Below are 19,787 nucleotides of genomic sequence, written 5' to 3' on the forward strand. Positions count from 1 at the left end.
TTATTTATTTTATGACAATCTTACAATATTGACAACAAAATCAGGCTAATATAGTATAGCAAAGAAAATTAGCTAGCATTAGTAAACTGAATTTGAAATTATATACAAAACATAATACATCTTTACCATGTTGAGTTGGTCACTTAAATCTAAGATTATCTCACTTCACAAAATCAGTTAATATCAAATAACATATTAAGAGCTTAAAGGAGGAGGTCTATCTATGATCATCTCAGAAAATGGAAAAAAATCATTTGTTCAATATCCATTTATAAACAATGATCTAAAAAAAGAAATGGAAAACGATTTTTTAACTTGATGAAAGTTGTAAAAAACTATCCAAGAGGATCTACAAGAAAACAATAATAAATCCTCAACCCCTAAACCCCTTAACTGAAGTACTTAGGTCCATAGGTGTTTCAGAATTCAGAAATACTGAGTTTTAGAAAGGCAACAAGGTGCATAACCATATATTATGTAACATTCTTAGCAGATCAGGAGCAGTATCGCATAATCAAACACATTAATTTTGTCAATGAAACTTATGAATATTCACAGTCATTAAGATAAAGACTGTAAATAGCCTCACATCTGTTCAGATCAGATTTGGCTTTGGAGTAAGATCTGGTGCCAGACTTACTTTAAAAAAATCTCTGTTTTTAGAGTTTTTTTAAATTTCAGAATTATGTATAAGGGATTGTGAAACTCTTGCAAGTAGAGAGTTTAGCATAATTGCTATATAAAAGTTAAATATTAAAAATAAACCCATTTTTATATACTGCTTACAAAAACCATAAAATATAATTTAAAAAATTATGTACAACAAAAAGCGATAAAAATAACTAAGATAAATCCAAAAAATTACCAACACATTTCACAGAAAAAAATGTAACATTTTAATTACAGAAAAAATGAAGTCCTCCTGCACGCGGTGGCTCACGCCTGTAATCCCAGCACTTTGGGAGGCCCAGGTGGGTGGATCACGAGGTCAGGAGTTCAAGACCAGGCTGGCCAACATGGTGAAACCCCATCTCTACTAAAGACACAAAAAATTAGCCGGGCATGGTTGTGCGTGCCTGTAATCCCAGCTACTCAAGCGGCTGAGGTAGGAGAATTGCTTGAACCTGGGACGCGGAGGTTGCAGTGAGCCGAGATCGTGCCATAGCACTCCAGCCTGGGTGACAAGGCAAGACTCCGTCTCAAAAAAAATAAATAAATAAAAATAAAAAAGAAGTCCAATTGGATTCTTTTAAATATAACATGAAAAAACTTATATTATGTATAGAAAGACTTGATGGTGCAAAGATCTTTTATACCAATTATCCTATGAATTCAATAAAATTCAAATGAAAATGCAAAGTGATTTTTATAGAACTTGATAAATAGATTGTAATATTTACATTAAAGAGCAAAAGGCTTTGAAGAGGTAAATCTATTTTGAAGTAGAAAAATGTGGGAAACTTGCCAAAGCAAATAGCAAAACTTAAAAAAAAAATTGAGCAGTTAAAAGGTGTATAGATTGACACATAGGTACCAAGTAGAGAGGTCAGAAACCAGTGCCCATAAGGAGAAATGTGGCTGTGTGAAGCAGGGAGAAAATATGGATTATTCAAACAATAATGTGAGCAAAATTGCTTATATATATGAAAAAAGTTGAATTTAATCTCCCAACATCCACACATTAGGGAGATAAAAGATGAAATATTAAAGGCATTTAGAACACTAGGAAAAATCTATAAATACATCTTTACGACTGTGAAATGAGAAAAGATGTTATTAGTCTGATATTAAAAGTATAACACAATTGCAAACAAGAATAACTATAATTTCATTAAAATTAAAATTTTCTGAATTTAAAACACTCTGTAAACAAAATTAAGAAGCAAACTGCAATTAAGAGTTGATATTTAGGGAGAGGAGGCAGAGCAAGATAGCTTACTAGAACCCTCCAGCAATAGTGCCCCCGCAGGACACAGCGTGGTGACAGAGAATCTGTGTGCTTGGGGAAGGGAAGGCAAAGTGATTGTAAGACTGTGGGCCAGGCGCGGTGGCTCACGCCTGTAATCCCAGCACTTTGGGAGGCCGAGGCGGGCAGATCACAAGGTCAGGAGATCGAGACCATCCTGGCTAACAGGGTGAAACCCCGTCTCTACTAAAAATACAAAAAAATTAGCCGGGCGTGGTGGCGGGCGCCTATAGTCCCAGCTACTCGGGAGACTGAGGCAGGAGAACGGCGTGAACCCGGGAGGCGGAGCTTGCAGTGAGCCAAGATCACACCACTGCACTCCAGCCTGGGTGACAGAGCGAGACTCCGTCTCAAAAAAAAAAAAAAAAAAAAGACTGTGCATTAGAACTCAGTGCTGCCCTTTCACAATGGAAAGCAACACAGGGTAGAATATGGCCAGCAACGAAGAAAGGAGCATTTAGACCAGCCCTAGCCAGAAGCGAGTCATTTATTTCAGTGGTCAGTACCTCAGTTACAGCTAGACATCACTGAGGGCTAAAGTACTCTGGAGTCCTAAACAAACTCAAAAGGCAATCTAGGCCACAGTGACTGCAATTCCTGGGCAGATCCTGGTGCTATGCAGGGCTTGGATCCAGGGGATTTGGGGTACACATGACCCAGGGAGACAGCAGCTAAAGGAGTGCTTGCATTACCCCTTCCCCAATTCTAGGCAGTGAAACTCACAGCTCTGGAAGGAGAGATGAGTGTAAAGAGGACTTTGTCTTGCAAATTGAGTACCATCTCAGCCAAAGTAAAATAAAGCACCAAGCAGAGTCCTGAAGCCCTCATTCCAGGCCATAGCTCCAAGGTGAAATTTCTAGTCGCCCTGGGTCCAAAGGGAACCTACTGCCATAAATGAAAAAAACGCAGTCCCTGTAAGAATTTACCGCAGCTGATTATTAATAATACCCTGGGCCTTGAATATACATCAGCAGTAGCCCGGCAGCAGTTGCCACAGGCCTTGGGTAAAACATAGTACCTTGCTGACTTCAAGTGTGACCCAGCACATTCCCAGCTGTGGTGCACATGTGAAGAAACTCTTTCTGCTTAAAGAAAGGAGAAGGAAGAGTAAAGAGGACTTTATCTTGTAACTTGAGTACCAGCTCAGTCACATCAAAATAAAATACCAAGCAGACTCCTTAAGTCCTTGATTCCAGGCCTTAGCTCCTGGAGGATATTTCTAGACTGGATCTGGGCCAGAAAGGAACTTGCTGTCCTGAAGAGAGAGACGCAAGCCTGCCTAGACTCAGCCTTTGCTGACAAAAGAGCCCTTGAGCATTGAATAAACATCAGTGGTAGCCGGGCAGTAGTCACCATAGGCCTAGGGAGGTGGTGAGAAAGTCTTTCTGCTTAAGGAAAGGAGAGGCCAAAGTACAGAGGATTTTGTTTTGCAACCTGGGTAGCAGCTCCATCCCAGTAAAATAAAACACCAAGCAGATTTCTAAAGCTCCTGATCCCAGGCCCTAGCTCCTGAATGGCATTTATAGACCTATGCCAGGACAGAAGGGAACCTGCTGCACTGAAGGCAGAGATTCATTTCTGGTGAGATTCATCACCTTCTGACTAAAAATCCCTTGAGCCTTGAATAAACACCAGCAGTAGCCAGGACATAGTCACCACAGGCCTTGGGTGAGACCTAGCACTGTGCTGACTTCAGGAGTGATCCAGCATTGTCCTGGGTTGGTGGCCACAGGCGTTTTTGTGTCACTCCATCCCCAACTTCAGGCAGCTCAGCACAGAGAAGGAGAGACGTACTTTGTTTTTGGGAAAGCAGGGAAGATAACAAGAGATTCTGTTTGATAATCCAGGAAATTCTCCCAGACATTACCCAAGATAACCAAGATGGTGCTTTTGTGAGTCTGTAAGAGTCATAGTACTTCTAGGCTTAGGGTGCCCCTCAATGCACACACAGTTGCAGTGACCAAAGACTTACATCACTACACTTAACTCCGTTTGAATACTTGGAAAGCCTTCTCGAGAAAGACAGGTAAGACCAAGCCCAGACTCCAAAGATTGGAATACATTCCTAATTCTTCAATTCTCAGATATCAGTGACCATCCAGAAGCATCAAGACCATGAAAGAAAACATAACTTCACCAAACAGACTAAATAAGGTGCCAGTATCCAATTCTGGAGTGACAGAGATTTGTTACCCCTTGCACAGAGTATTCAAAATAGCTGTTTTGAGAAAGCTCAACAAAATTCAAGATAATACAGTGAAGAAATTCAGAATTATATCAGATAAATGTAACAAAAAGATTGAAATAATTTAGAAAAAATTAGAAGTTCTAGAGCTGAAAAACTAAAGTGATAAACCAAAAAATACATCAGAGACTCTAAACAGCAGAATTGATTAAACTGAAGAAAGACTTAGTGAGCTCAAAGACAGGCTATTTTTGAAAATACACATCCAGAGGAGTAATAATAATAATAATAATAATAATACTAATAATAATAAAGCTTGCCTACAGGATCTAGAAAGTAGCCTCAAAAGGGCAAATCTAAAAGTTTTGGCCTTAAAGAGGAAGTGTAGAGAGAATTCAGGATAGAAAGTTTATTCAAAGGGATAATAACAGAGAACTTTGCAAACTTAGAGAAATATATTAATATTCAAGTACAAGAAAGTTACAGAACACTAGGCAGATTTAACATTAATAAAGATATTCAATAATCAAACTCTCAAAGGTCAAAAACAAAGAAGGGATCCTAAAGGCAGCAGGAGAAAATTAAAAAAAAAAAAGATAATATAGTGTATAAAGAAGCTTCAATACATCTGGCAGCAGACCTCTCAGTTGAAACCTTACAGGTCAGGAGAGAGTGGTATGATATATTTAAAGTGCTGAAGGAAAAAAAAACCTTTTATCGTAGAATAGTATATTCAGTGAAAATATACTTCAAACATAAAGAAGATCTAAAGACTTTTCCAAACAAACAAAAGCTGAGAGATTTTGTCAATACCAGACCGATCCTACAAGAAATGCTAGAGAGAGTTCTTCAACCAGAAAGAAAAGCAAGTTTATGAGCACTAAGAAATCATCTGAAAGGACAGTACTTACTGGTAACAATAAGTACACTGAAAAATACAGACTATTATAACACTATAATTGCTGTAGATAAATTACTCATAACTTGAGTAGGAAGACTGAAAGACAAACCTATCAAAAATAATAACTACAGATTTTTAAGACATAGTATAATAAAATATAAATAGATAAAGAAAAATGTTAAAAGTGGGGAAAATAAATTTAAAGTATAGAGTTATTCGGTGCTTGTTTTAGTTTGTTTTTGCAGAGTTAAGTTGTCATCAATTTACAAAAATGGTTTGTGATTCGTAAGCCTCATAGTAACCTAAAATCCAAAAACGTACAACAGATATGCAAAAATATGTAAAGAAAGAAAGAAAACATACCACCAGAGAAAATCGCTTTCACAAAAACAACGGGAGAAATGAAGAAAGACAAGGCCACAAAACAACCAGAAAACAAATAACGAAATGCCAATAGTAAGTACTTACTTATCCGTAATAACATTGAATGTAAATGGACTAAAATCTCCAGTCAAAAGACATAGAGTAGATGGAAAGAAAGGAAGGAAGGAAAGGAAGGAAGGAAGGAAGGAATGAAGGAAGGAAGGAAGGAAGGAAGAGAACAAACTAGACCCAAGGATTGGTTACTTACAAGAAACACACTTCACCTATAAAGACACATATAGACTGAAAATAAAGGGATGGAAAAAGAGGTTGCATGAAAATAGAAGCCACAAAAGTGCAGGAATAGTAACTATACTCATAGCAGATAAAACGGAGTTCAAGACAAAAGAAAAAGAGACAAGGTTATTATATAATGATAAAGAGATAAATTCAGCAGAAGGATGTAACAATTACAAATATATATGCATTCAACGCTGGAGCATATATAAAGCAATTGTTATTAGAAGTAAAGAGAGACATAGACCCCAATATAATAACAGTTAGAAACTTCAACAGCCCACTTTCATCATTGGACAGATCATCCACACAGAAAATCAAAGAAGAAACATTGGACTTAATCCGCACTATATCCTCTCACCCAAGTTAAAATAGCTTTTACCCAAAAGACAGGAAATAATCAATGCTTGTGAGATTGTGGAGAAAGATATCAATATTCAAGTACAAGACACTTGTATTCTGTTGGTGATAATGTTAGCCACTGTGGAAAATAATACAGTGGTTCCTCAAAAAACTAAAAGTATAAATACCATATAATCAGCAATACCGTTACTAATTATATACCCCAAAGAAAGGAAATAAGTATATCAAGGAGATATCTGCACTTCCATGTTTATTGCAACACTGTTCACAATAGCCAATATTTGGGATCAGCATAGATGTCGATCAACAGATGAATGGATAAAGAAAATGTAGTACATATACACAATGGAGTGCAATTCAGCCATAAAAAAGTAAGATCAGGCCGGGCATGGTGGCTCACGCCTGTGGTCCCAGCACTTTGGGAGGCCGAGGCGGGCGGATCACGAGGTCAGGAGATCGGGGCCATCCTGGCTAACACAGTGAAACCCGTCTCTACTAAAAATACAAAAAATTAGCCGGGCGTGGTGGCGGGCGCTTGTGGTCCCAGCTATTCGGGAGGCTGAGGCAGGAGAATGGCGTGAACCTGGGAGGTGGAGCTTGCAGTGAGCAGAGATCGTGCCACTGCACTCCAGCCTGGGCGACAGAGCAAGACTCCATCTCAAAAAAAAAAAAAAGTTGGATCCTGTTATTTCCAATCACATGGAAGGAACTGGGAACTGGATGACATAATGTTCAGTGAAATAAGCCAGGCACAGGAAGAGAAACTTTGCTATTTCTCATTCATTTGTAGAAACTAAAAATTGAAACAATGAAACAGATGCAGATAAAGAGTAGAATGATCGTTACCAGGGGCTGGAAAGGGTAGTGGGGGTGGTGGCAAATAAAATGGAGATGGTTAATGGATATAAAAATGTAGTTAGATAAAGTGAATAAAATCTATTTTTCTTCTTTTTGAGAATGTCCTTTATTGTAGTACCATACATTCTCTAGGTTTTTACTCTGAAAGTTTTTTTATTTTGGAAATTATTCAGGGATCTTCAACAAATCAGAACAAATAGGATACATATACACACATATATATATATCCTATTGTGTATATATGTATATATTCTATATATACATCCTATATATAATATATCCTATATATGTATATATTCTAATAGGATATGTGTTTGTATAGATATAGATATAAATATTAATTTATAATTGTAATTAATTATAATTATGTGTATATATAGATATTATATATAATATTATATTATATATAATATAATATATATATAATATAATTAATTATAATTATTAATATATTAATTTATAATTATAATTAAAATTTTGGAACTACAATATGTTGCAGTGTTTTGCAGGCAAGATTGTAAATCCAGAACTACAATATTTAATCTCAAACCAACGAAAGCTTTCCTGAGTAGATGCAAAGGTGAATTTTGGTTAAAGGGACCCAACCATGATGGCTGATCTACTGATGGCTTTGTGTTCCAGGTCTATCTACCTCAGCCATCCACTTCAGAAATCATCTCAACCATAGCTCCTGAGTGTGTGTATTAATTTATTTGTTTAAATACTTATAGAAATTTTTTTATGCAACACTATTCTTTTTTTTTTTTTTTTTTTGAGATGGAGTCTTGCTCTGTCACCCAGGCTAGAGTGCAGTGGCACGATCTTGGCTCACTGAAACCTCCGCCTCCCGGGTTGAAGTGATTCTCCTGCCTCAGCCTCCTGAGGAGTTGGGATTACAGGCACCTGCCACCGTGCCTGGCTAATTTTTGTATTTTTAGTAGAGGTGGGGTTTCACCATTTTGGCCAGGCTGGTCTCGAACTCCTGATCTCGTGATCCACCTGTCTTGGCCTCCCAAAGTGCTGGGATTACAGGCGTGAGCCATCACACCTGGCCTCTGCAACACTATTCTAAGGCTGGATTCTAGTGACTAAATGGAAGGGACCTTAAACATTGTGCAATTGTATAAAGTCATGCTTAGTATTATTAACACTGAAATAAGGGTGTCCTGGCCAAAAGACCCCTTTATCTCATCTAGGTAAAGCTGTGATGCCACCTCAGTCTTTTCAGGTCCTTCTTTGGATGTCTCACTTATCTTGAGTAAACAATCCCCCAGGTCAACTCGACTTGGAACTGGCTTGTCCTTCATCTTTCACTTTTTTTCCCATGGCTTTATCCACTCCATGTTCCTTATTTTTAAAATCATATCCCATGCACTTCTCCAACCGTAAGTAAAGCAATGCCTTTGTGTTATAACTATGTTGTTATAACTATGGCATAAATGCCTATGTGTTATAGCGATGGTAAAATAAACAAACTCAGTAATTACTTTGATTTGGAGTCTTAATGCAATTTTACCCACAAATTTACTACTTCTGACTCTCCTTGTATCTTTGTGTAGATTCAAGTTTCTACCTGCTATTATTTATTTTTTCTTTCTTTTCGTTCTTTCTTTCCTTCCTTCCTTCCTTTCTTTCTCTCCCTCCCTCCCTCTCTCTCTTTCTTTCTTTCTTTCTTTCTTTCTTTCTTTCTCTCTCTCTCTTTCTTTCCTCTCTCTCTCTTTCTCTCTCTCTGTCTTTAATTTTGTTGTTTTTCCCCCTGAACAGTTTCTATGGTGAAATTTGATAGCATTCTTATTTTTGTTCTTCTGTTTGTAGTGTGTCTTTTATTTTGACTACTTTTAAGATATTTTTATTGCTGTTATCAACAATTTGATATTTCTTACATTTCTTCTGATTAGGGCATGTTGAAGTTGTCATCTATGCAGGCTTATCATTTTCATTTGATTTAGACATTTTTCAGCAATTATTTTAATATTTTTTCTCCTCCTCGACTCCATTCCCCTCCTCATGAATCACCAATTATACATATGTAAGACTTTTTAATATTGTTCTACAGCTTACTCTACCTGTTTCATTTAGTTTCAGTCATTTTTCTTTCTGTGAATCATTTAAAATGATTTTTAAGAATAGAAAAGAGCCAAGTAGGTTAGCTTCTTAGAAGTGTTTTAAAATAGGTCTTAGCAGAGGTGGAAAGACAGAAGAAAGTCTAGCAAACAGGCACCAGTGCTTATAATCATTAACTCTCACAAGTTCCACAGGACACTGACCTTATACTCTACTCTAATGGTAGTATTAAAGAAAGCACATATTTCCATATTCTGCTGTCCAGGACATCTCTTCCAGATGAGTTCCATGCACTTTTCTTGTAGGCACCCAATCTCTGTGAACTGTTCTTTTATAGAACCATCTCCGTCATCTTAGTTTGGGCAGGTTGTGGGATACCACTCTCTATGAACATTGACACCTACACAAAATCAACACCACTGCCCCTCTCTATGCCCAAGGGAAAACATCCAGTTCAACTATGGCCATGCACTATAGACAAGAGAATTCTTAGCATTCCTTTGCCCTCACATTTGAATACAAAAGGCTAATTTCCACAGAAGTTCCACTACATGTCTGATAATTCAAATCAGCTTTTAAAAAAATTTAATGCTGGTTTTCTCAAAAAATGTTGAAATGCTATTATCAAGATGATCAGTATTTTATTTTTCTCTAAAAGACATTGACAGCATTGCTGTTTTTTACTTCTACCTGAGGGAAATCCAAGTTAAAGTGTATGAATTACAAATATCATTTAAATGTGAAAATTTTAACATTTGATTAATTAAGACAGGAGTCAGTCCCTAATTCATAGGCTTCTCAGAATTAGTGCTTTGGAAGTAATCAATGATTGCTATATAATAATAATTAATCCCATGGTACAAATGCAATTCCCATTCGGCTTATTAACAATAAAAACATTTAATTTAACAATCATCTAAAATGCCATTCAGCTAACAAGGAGTAGCATCATTTATTATTCTCACAGATATACATGACTAGGAACTTATTATAGGAACATCTGGTAATCCTTTAATCAATGTATCATCAGCCCTATTTATATAAATCTCAATTTGGCCTATGTTGATTAGATTTAATGAATTTCATTTGACTTACATGATTAAGTAATTGAGAAATTATTTGGTTACTCCTTTATGGTTTATTTCCTAACATGCCATGGACTAATCAGAGTACAATATTGTAATCTATCACCTTATATTCTAAATGTTTTTAAGTAATAAAGGAAACATTTTACTTCTACATATTTCCATATCACCTTATAATGTGCAAACATCATCAAATGCACATTAATGAAATAATGTACATCAATGAAAGTCAAAATGATTTTTCATAAATTATATATTTCATATTTTTGTTTTTCTTTATTCTTCACAAAACATGAGTTATTACCCTTTGGCTTCATCACAAACTTAGGAAGGAGAACATATTATTCCCAATTTACAGGTAGGAAAGTGAAGCTCCCAGAGATTATAATTTGCCAAGCTATTGAGTGATTCAGTTGGGATTGAATAATAGCTTATTTTATTTCAAAGTTTACGTGGAGTATCATGGTTTTTAAAAACATTTTGTAGTAAGCGTATGTCTTAGTTTGGTCAGTCTATTATTACAGATACCATAGACTGGGGAGCTTAACAACCAAGCATTTATTTCTCACAGCTCTGAATGCTGGAAGTCCAAAATGAGGATGCCAGCATGGTCAGGTTCTGGGTGAACATCCTCCTCCTAGTTCACCCAGACAGCTGCCCTCTCCTTGTATTCTCACATGGTGGAGAGACAGAAGTTTGGTAACTTCATCTTCTTATAAGACCAGTAATCCCATCATGGGGACTCCATCCTCATGACTTGATATAAACCAAAGTAACCTCCCAAAGTCCCCACCTCCAAACACCGTCACAGTAGGGATTAAAGCTTCAAAATAGGAATTTGGGGAGGACATAAACATTCAGTCCATACCAGTATACAAATGAATTTATTGGTAGGAATTTTAGGGAAAAAAAAGAATATAATTTTTTTCTGGGTTAAAATACAGTATTAAATTGTTAAATAGTTCTCAAAAACTCAGAAACAAAAGCAGGAACAGGAGCAAGAGGAGGAGAAGGAGACAGAGAAGGAGAATTAGAAGAAGAAGAAAAGTTCTTCCATCAGTTTATCCATAGCCGTATCTTCTTTGCAAATCCAGACTAACATAATTTCTCTCTCTTGTTTAAAAATAGGCATCATAGCTTCATAACCAATTTTTAAATGAACTTATTTTTGTGTTATTTCTTTACCTCTACCAGTTGTTTCTACATTGAGTTAACCAGACATGGTGAGATCATGAAGCTTAAAGACTTGTGTTTTAGAACAAAGTTCCCAGGGGTAATGTAATATGCTGATTTGAAAACAGAAAGGACTTATTCTGGAAACCTGATAATATTTCCCAGAGTACTATTACATTATGTATATACTAGTGTTATGAAAGTCCTACTCACGACTTTACTTTATTATAGGAGAGTGGCTTGTAACATTGAATTTATTTGACAGAATAACAATAATCACTAGCAAAATTATAACTCCTTATCACTTATTGTATATCAACATCCTTTGAAAATAAAATTTTGATTTCCACATTTTTATTAATGTAGACATTTACTATATTTCTCATGAGTAATCCAACAAGGAAAGTTAACAGATACTCAATGACTAATATTTGAACAATTTAAGACAACTATTGACTTCTGTTTCAAGATCTTTATATGGAATATGTGACTAACTTAAGGTCATGCAAGAAACCAATTTAAAAAATTAGCGAGCAAATGTCTAATGCTGTGTTTGATCCAATATATTAGCTATCTTAATTGAATTTTAAAGGTTACCAATAGGCAGGAATCACTTTTAAATAAATGCTATCCACCCTCTAAAATAGAAACAAAAATAAATAAATAAAATAGAAACAAACCAATTTCTTAGAGGTGAAAAGATTCAAATCACATCCATAGCATTGACCTAGGTTCAGATGATTCTGTCTTAGGACAACGACTTTGAAGTGAAAACCTGACAAGTCACTATATTACCGATTTAGAAAATAATTTCACCTGCTATTGAAACAATGCCAACCTGTCATCTTACAATACCTTCCTTTTATTCCATCAGATCATTCAGCACAACAACTGCTTCCTCTGAGTCTTCCAGACTTTGGGGGCAAGAGTTAAGGGAAGGCTATTTTTTTTCTGTTAGGAATCCTTTATACCTCTTTTGAAAAATAAGATAGGAAATATACAGTTTATAAGCTGGAATGTACCCAGGGCAATTCTCAGTCGTCTTTAGTTGTAAGAGTGGAGAGTCTTCCAAATTCTGAGAAATAGAATACTGGTTTTGTCAGATCGAATATGATTTTTTTGGCAGAATGTGGTTGTGATTCCATTTCTTCCTTAGAAACACCATCTTACTTTTCATGAAAATAATATCCATTGTTATATCACAGTTTGCAATTAATTCTATACATGCCTAGCTTCCCAACTAGATCCCAATATTCTAATATTATTGAACCTCCCCTAAGCTGCAGCGTTTTGTATTCAGTAGGGGCTCATTTTTTTTTAAATGAAGGTTTAGATTGCATTCTTTTTTATTAAAAAAGACACTGCTTTTCTTGCTATCTGTTTACTGATATTTTTGAAAGCAATTGAGATATTCAAGCTGATCTGTCATACAAATACACTATATACGTAATACATTCTCTGATAATTTTTCTGCCACTTCCTCACAAGTAAATTTTGCATGAACCTTGAGTGAGAAGACTGGGAAAGCATATGTGCTACTAATCATGCACATGAGCTTCTCCATTCAATATTAGAAAAAATATTCAGAGCCAGGGTTTCTGTCATGTTATTTTTTTATGATGCATGAGCATTCAATATTGTAGGTGAGAGTGTGGACGTGGACATGTCTGTTTGTATGTAGCTTACTTCCTGCTGGATTGTGAGTTCTTTGAATGCAGAGGCCACGCTGTGTAAGTCAGGGCTTTCCAGAGAAATAGCCAATAGCAGAGAGAAAGAAAGATGGATTGATATTAAAGAATTGGCTCATGGGGTTAAGAAGAACTAGCAAATGCAAAATCTGTAGAACAGGCCAGCAGCCTGGAGACCTGGGGAAGGGTGAATATTGCAGCTTATGTCCAAATGAGGTCTGGAGAGCAGAATTCCTTCTTCCTCAGGGGACCTCAGTCTTTTCCTCTTAAGGCCTTCAGCTGAATAGATGAGACCCATCCATATTGTGAATGGTAATCTGCTTAACTCAGTCTATTGATTTAAGTGTTAATCTCATCTGAAAAATACCTTTATAGAGATATCTAGACAGGTATTTGACCAAAGCTTTGCAAGCTTTCACTGGGTCTGTTGCAATGACTCACCTCAATGCATACATTCTAAGTCAAACACCTGTATTTAAATGTTTTTAAATGAATAGAAAGAAAGAAATATGCAGAAAGCAGTCTTATTATTTCCTGCTAAATGTGAATAGTAAGGGGAGAAGCTTTTGCAGATCTATCTACCTATCAATAATTTAGTAAGATTAACTCCTATTTGAAGACATTATTACTGGTTATAAATTAATGATATGTATTATTAATAGTTATACTATGTAATATGACTTGATTGGTTTTAAGATGGGCTCATGTTGGTCTTCTATAATAAAAATGCTACATTATAGTGGTTCCATATAATGCAAAACCTGCATTAGATGGACTCTGTTTATCCATTAGTCAGGAAAATTAATTATTATCCCTCTAGTGTCTCAGGAACTACATATATATATATATATATATATATATATATATATGAAAAGTAGTCAAGATTTTCTAGTGGTCAAAAATGACATATTGAGAGTTCAGAGATTTCTGACTAAAGTCAACGTAAGGATAACAAAGACATGGTTTTAGAGGTATTCTGAAACTTCTTAAACATGCTTTGATTAAAAAAAAGAAAAGTCTAGTACCATCTCAAATATTGTGAGTAGATCCTTGCAGAGTAACATAGTTGAAGCATCAACAGGCAAGATATGGTTAGGGTTTTATAGTTTGCTTGTTTTGATTTGGTTTGGTTTTTTATTATAATGTATTCACAGAGACTCAGAAGTCAAAAACAGGACAATATTTTTTTTCTTTTTTTTTAGATGGAGTCTCACTCTGTTGCCCAGGCTGGAGTGCAGTGGTGCAATCTCGGCTCACTGCAACCTCCGCCTCCCAGGTTCAAGAGATTCTCCTGCCTCAGCCTCCCATGTAGCTGGGATTACAGGTGCCTGCCACCACTCTCAGCTAATTTTTTTTTTTTTTTCATTTTTAGTAGGGACGGGGTTTCACCATCTTGGCCAGGCTATTCTCAAACTCCTGACCTCATGATCCACCTGCCTCGGCTGATATATTTTTTCTACCCCTCAAGGTGAAAACACATTTACACAATCAGATAATACAAATAATTAAAAATACTACATGTTGTCCTACATGTTGTCAAAATTGATAAAAAGGTGACTCCTGTAGGAGCTGGAGAAAATCCTGCATGCTCGTTTGCAGGGAAAAAAAGGTAATCCTGTTTTATGAAACTCTGTTCAGTGAGATTAAAGCTGTGTAAACATACTCTAAGCATTTCCTTTCAACGTTAGTTAGCATGATATACTTAGCCAGCTCTCTAGGAATACATGGAAACAAGACAGATGGTATGAGGTATTCCATTCTTCCCTCTTATTAAAATAAAATAGGTTAGAAAAATAAGCTATATTTATTTTTTCTCATGGGTACTATCTGCCTATCAGAACTTATGCTACCAAATTCTCTATCTGACAATGACTTTCTTACAAAACTAAGGCATAACTCAGTAGTTCTACAGCTATTAATTTGTTGGATTTTTTTTTCTTGTTGTTTTAATAATGTATTTGTTTATTTTATTTTATTTTTTTTTTATTATACTTTAAGTTTTAGGGTACATGTGCACATTGTGCAGGTTAGTTACATATGTATACATGTGCCATGCTGGTGCACTGCACCCACTAACTCGTCATCTAGCATTAGGTATATCTCCCAATGCTATCCCTCCCCCCTCCCCCCACCCCACCACAGTCCCCAGAGTGTGATATTCCCCTTCCTGTGTCCATGTGATCTCATTGTTCAATTCCCACCTATGAGTGAGAATATGCGGTGCACCAAAAGCAATGGCAACAAAAGACAAAATTGACAAATGGGATCTAATTAAACTAAAGAGCTTCTGCACAGCAAAAGAAACTACCACCAGAGTGAACAGGCAACCTACAAAATGGGAGAAAATTTTCGCAACCTACTCATCTGACAAAGGGCTAATATCCAGAATCTACAATGAACTCAAACAAATTTACAAGAAAAAAACAAACAACCCCATCAAAAAGTGGGCAAAGGACATGAACAGACACTTCTCAAAAGAAGACATTTATGCAGCCAAAAAACACATGAAAAAATGCTCATCATCACTGGCCATCAGAGAAATGCAAATCAAAACCACTATGAGATACCATCTCACACCAGTTAGAATGTTGGATTTAACTCTATTCCAAACCTAAGGATCAAGTTATGTCTGTCCTGTATAGGGGGAGACTGAACGAGCAACTCGGGGCATCTGGATTGAAAATTCCTCACCAAAGATGTGAAATGGTGTTTTGTTCCACATTAGAAGAATTTTCCTTTAGTTTACAGTGCAAGATGCACCAATGGAATAAGATAATATTGAATATTAGGAATTAAAAAAAAAAAGCAAGACTAGGACAGCCAGTAAAAATATTACATTGGGATCACTTTACCATCTTACATAGCATAGAAAGCTAGTGTAACTTTACGTGAAGGTGCATATAGATACCTGGAGTAGAGTGTGCGTAAGGGTCAGATAGTAGAGTGTGCATAAGGGTCAGTGACCAGCAAAACTCAGCTTTCAAAGTTCAAAAATTTAGAGGTAGATGTGAGTGGGAAAATCAGTTGCAAGCTAATGGCATGGTTATGACATGGCCATTTAACTGTTCAAAAAATGTTGGTAGTTGTCATTCTGTGCTTGTTGGTGCACTGAGTTGAGATATAAATAACATGCATTTCCTACCATCAAGGAGTCCGCAGCTTAGGTGGGACAAGTCAACTAATGGTTATTCATCATGGCAGGACTAGGAGAGGGTGCTAAAGGAAACTGTAATGCCCCAGCCTAGCCTGACAATGCTATTCAGGAGTGAGTAAAAGCTCTGGTTACCTGGATGAAGATGCTGAGTGGCCGGGGTGCAAAATGTTTATTAGGAATTGGCATCTGTGAAAAGAATGGAGAGTATATTTGTCTGTTTGGGCTCCCATAACAAAATACCAGAGACTGGGCAGCTTACACAACAGAAAACTATTTTGTCACAGTTCTAATGGCTGGAAGTTCAAGACTGAGGTGCCATTTCTAGTGAGACCTTTTTTTAATAGACTGCAGTGGGCTACTTCTTGCCATAATGCTTATATGGTCTTTCATTTCTGCATGCATGAAGAAAGAAAGATCTCTGATGCCTCTTCCTCATCTCATAATGGCACCAGTTCTATCAGATTAAAGTTTCACCTTCATGATCTCATTTAACCTGGATTACCTCTCAAAAGACCCCTTCTCCAAATACAGTCACATTGGGGCCTAGGGCTTCAACATATTGATTTGAAGGAGAAAAAGTTCATTCCATAACAGGAAGAAAACATGAAAGAACAGAAAAATTGAAATATCATGGAGATTTCAGAAAGCCACGGGGCAAGGAGCTCTGGAGTGAGTATCCAACAGGTTGTCCCCCACTGAGCTCAAATGGCAGACTTCTGTACCGTCATTTCTCTCTGTCTCATATTCAGGCAGACCTAGAATGGACATGACTTTGGACAAAGCAGCTGTCCATAGCTGAGTAGAACATGAAGTTGCTAACAATTGGAAGCCATCTGATGACCACATTCTCTACAGCTGGCTATCAAATCCTTCCTTTAGATGATCTGGGCAGCATATCTCTGTGCCCAACACAGGGCACTCTCAACTACTTCATTAGATATTTAACTGAATTAGAAAATGAAACATTTGATCTGAGACTTCAAAGGCAATTAGTGAATCAGGAGAGAAAGCATCAAGGTCTTCAGCCCACTGACTTGCTACGTTCACTCTATCCAAATTTTTCCTGTTACCTTATTTTTTTTTTCAAATCTAGCTCAGGCTCTGCAACTAATTATTATAATAACTTGCAAATACTTTAACTCAGTTTGTTTCCTAGCTTATACCCTAGACTCTGGAAAAACCGATATATGTATTTTCTTTCAGCCTGAACTCAGCTGAATGCTATTAAAGAAAAATCCTGGGTGACTGGTGTCACTAGCTGCATTTGAACACATTGCAGCCTGTCAGTCTGACTGGACTCTTTCTCTGGTGATTATTCATATCTTCTCATTGATCTTCAAATTCCCCATCCTTCCTCCACTGCTTGAGCTCAGCTGATGAGCCTGTCTTGAGGAAACAGGCACCATTAAATGGGAGTTCTCTTAACTCCCCACTATAAAATCAACACCCATTTACTCTCTTGTGTTGAAATGAAAGAATTATCTTTCTTTCTAGGCCAGAAGAATCTGTTCATGTGTACCCTAAATAACATTCTCAAAAACTTTGTTCTGGCAAAATTCCTTTTCTATCCTGTGTCAATTATCTCTTCTTCACTCTTGGATCACTGTTATCAAACCACAAACGATGCAGAATCTTTTATTCTGAAATAGTACTCCCTTGACTCCACTTGCCTCTGCAGAAATTGTTTTTTTTTTTCTCTACTTCCTTTTTAACCCAAATGTCTGAAATTAATACGTCATGCTCTACCTGTGCTTCCTCACCTCCCTTTTACACCCACTCCACTCCAGCCTGGAGTCTGCCCCTCACTGCACTGAAACTGATCTTGTTAAGGCCACCACTGAATTCAAGTTGTGAAATGGATATTTTCTGGTCTTTATCACTCTTAATGTTTTAGATACTTTCAAATTGGCCACTCCCTTCTTCCTAAACAACCTCTTGGTTTGACCTCTGTGATATCTTCTTCTGCAACTTCCTCTTGAGACTCTCATCTGCTCATTTTTTTCATAGTCTCACTTTGCCCCATCTTCCTCATCCTTAGCTTTCAGTTTTGGAGTTTCTCTTGTTTCAGGCCTGGATTCCCTTCCTTTATCTTTATACCTCCCTAGAACAACTCATCCATTCCCATAGCTTCAAATAATGTCTTCATTTAATGATACTCTATTTTTTTTTTTATTTTGAGACAGGGTGTTGCTGTCACCTAGCTTGGAGTGTAGTGATGTGAACATAGCTCACTGCAGCATCAAACTCCTGGCCTCAAGAGATCCTCTCATCTTACCCTCATGACTAAGATGATAAGTGTGACCACCATGACCAGATATTATTTAATTCATTTTTATTTTGTAGAGACAGAGTCTCACCATGTTGCCCAGGCTGGTCTCAAACTCCTGGCCTCAAGCAGTCCTTCTGCCTTGGCTTCCAAAGTGCTGGAATTATAGGCGTAAGCCACCTCGTCCAGCCATGGTCCCATGATTTATAAACTCAGCCTAGACCTTTCCTCTGAGGTCAATTTTATATCACCGACTGCTTCCTTGATTCCTCTACTTGCATTTCTCAGTGACACCATAAATTTCACACATCCAGAACTGAACTCCCAAGCACGCCCCTTAAAACCTTTTCTTCTTGATGTCATGAGCTCAATAACACCACTTTTATCTATCAAGGTATTGGTCACAGAAAGCTGGGATTTAACTTTGAGTTAAATGCAGGCTACTAGAAAACATATATACACACACACACACACACACGTGTGTGTGTGTGTGCCTGTATTTACATGTATGCATTTATTTTTGTTTGTGTTCTACATACTTTTCATAATGAGTATTTGCAAAATTCTGTACCATAATCTTCACATCCAACTCATCTTCGGGGCATGCTAATGCTCTTTCTGAGATCTGACTAAATCCATCTACTGTTCTTTGTCACCACAGTTACAATCTGAGTTTCATCCACCAACTGTGGCCACCTGAACCAATGTCAGTGCTCCCTAACTCATTTCCATTTCCAAATGTATGCCCTTGAACAATTCCCCCCAGGGTAACCTTTTAAATAAGTAAATTACACCCAGTTAAATTATGGTACTTCCTTGCTTAAGGTTGCTAACTACTTATAATGACCATCAATGAGGAATTTTTACAACTCAGTCTAAATGTCCCCTTATATCTTCTCTACACTGAATTCAGCCCCCACCCAAATTTATATGTTGAAGCCATAACCCCCAATGTGATGGGATTAGGAGATAGGACATTTGCAATTAATTAAGTTTAAATGAGATCCTAAGGGTGAGGCTAACATGATGGGATTAGTGCCTCTATAATAAGAGGTACCTGGGAGTTTTTTTTTTTTTTTTCTTTTTCTCCACAATGTAGTACACAGCAAGAAGGCAGCCATCTGCAAGCCAGAAAGGGAGTCCACATCAGGAACCTAACTGGCCTGCACCTTAACTTGAATTTCCCAGCCATGAGAACTGTGAGACATAATTGTATTTTGTTATGGCAATCTGAGCTAAGATAGTATATGTTATGTCTATCTATATCTATATTATCTATCCATTTTTGTTAAAAATCAAACATACATATGTGATACATGTAATAAGCATCTATTTCCAGTATTAGATTCTAACACTCTAAGTTTCATGAGGATTGGAACTATAAAGGTTGTATTCATTTTTTTTTTTCTTTTTGGGACGGAGTT

Source organism: Pan paniscus, chromosome 15 (assembly GCF_029289425.2).
Source record: "Pan paniscus chromosome 15, NHGRI_mPanPan1-v2.0_pri, whole genome shotgun sequence".
Taxonomy (NCBI): domain Eukaryota; kingdom Metazoa; phylum Chordata; class Mammalia; order Primates; family Hominidae; genus Pan; species Pan paniscus.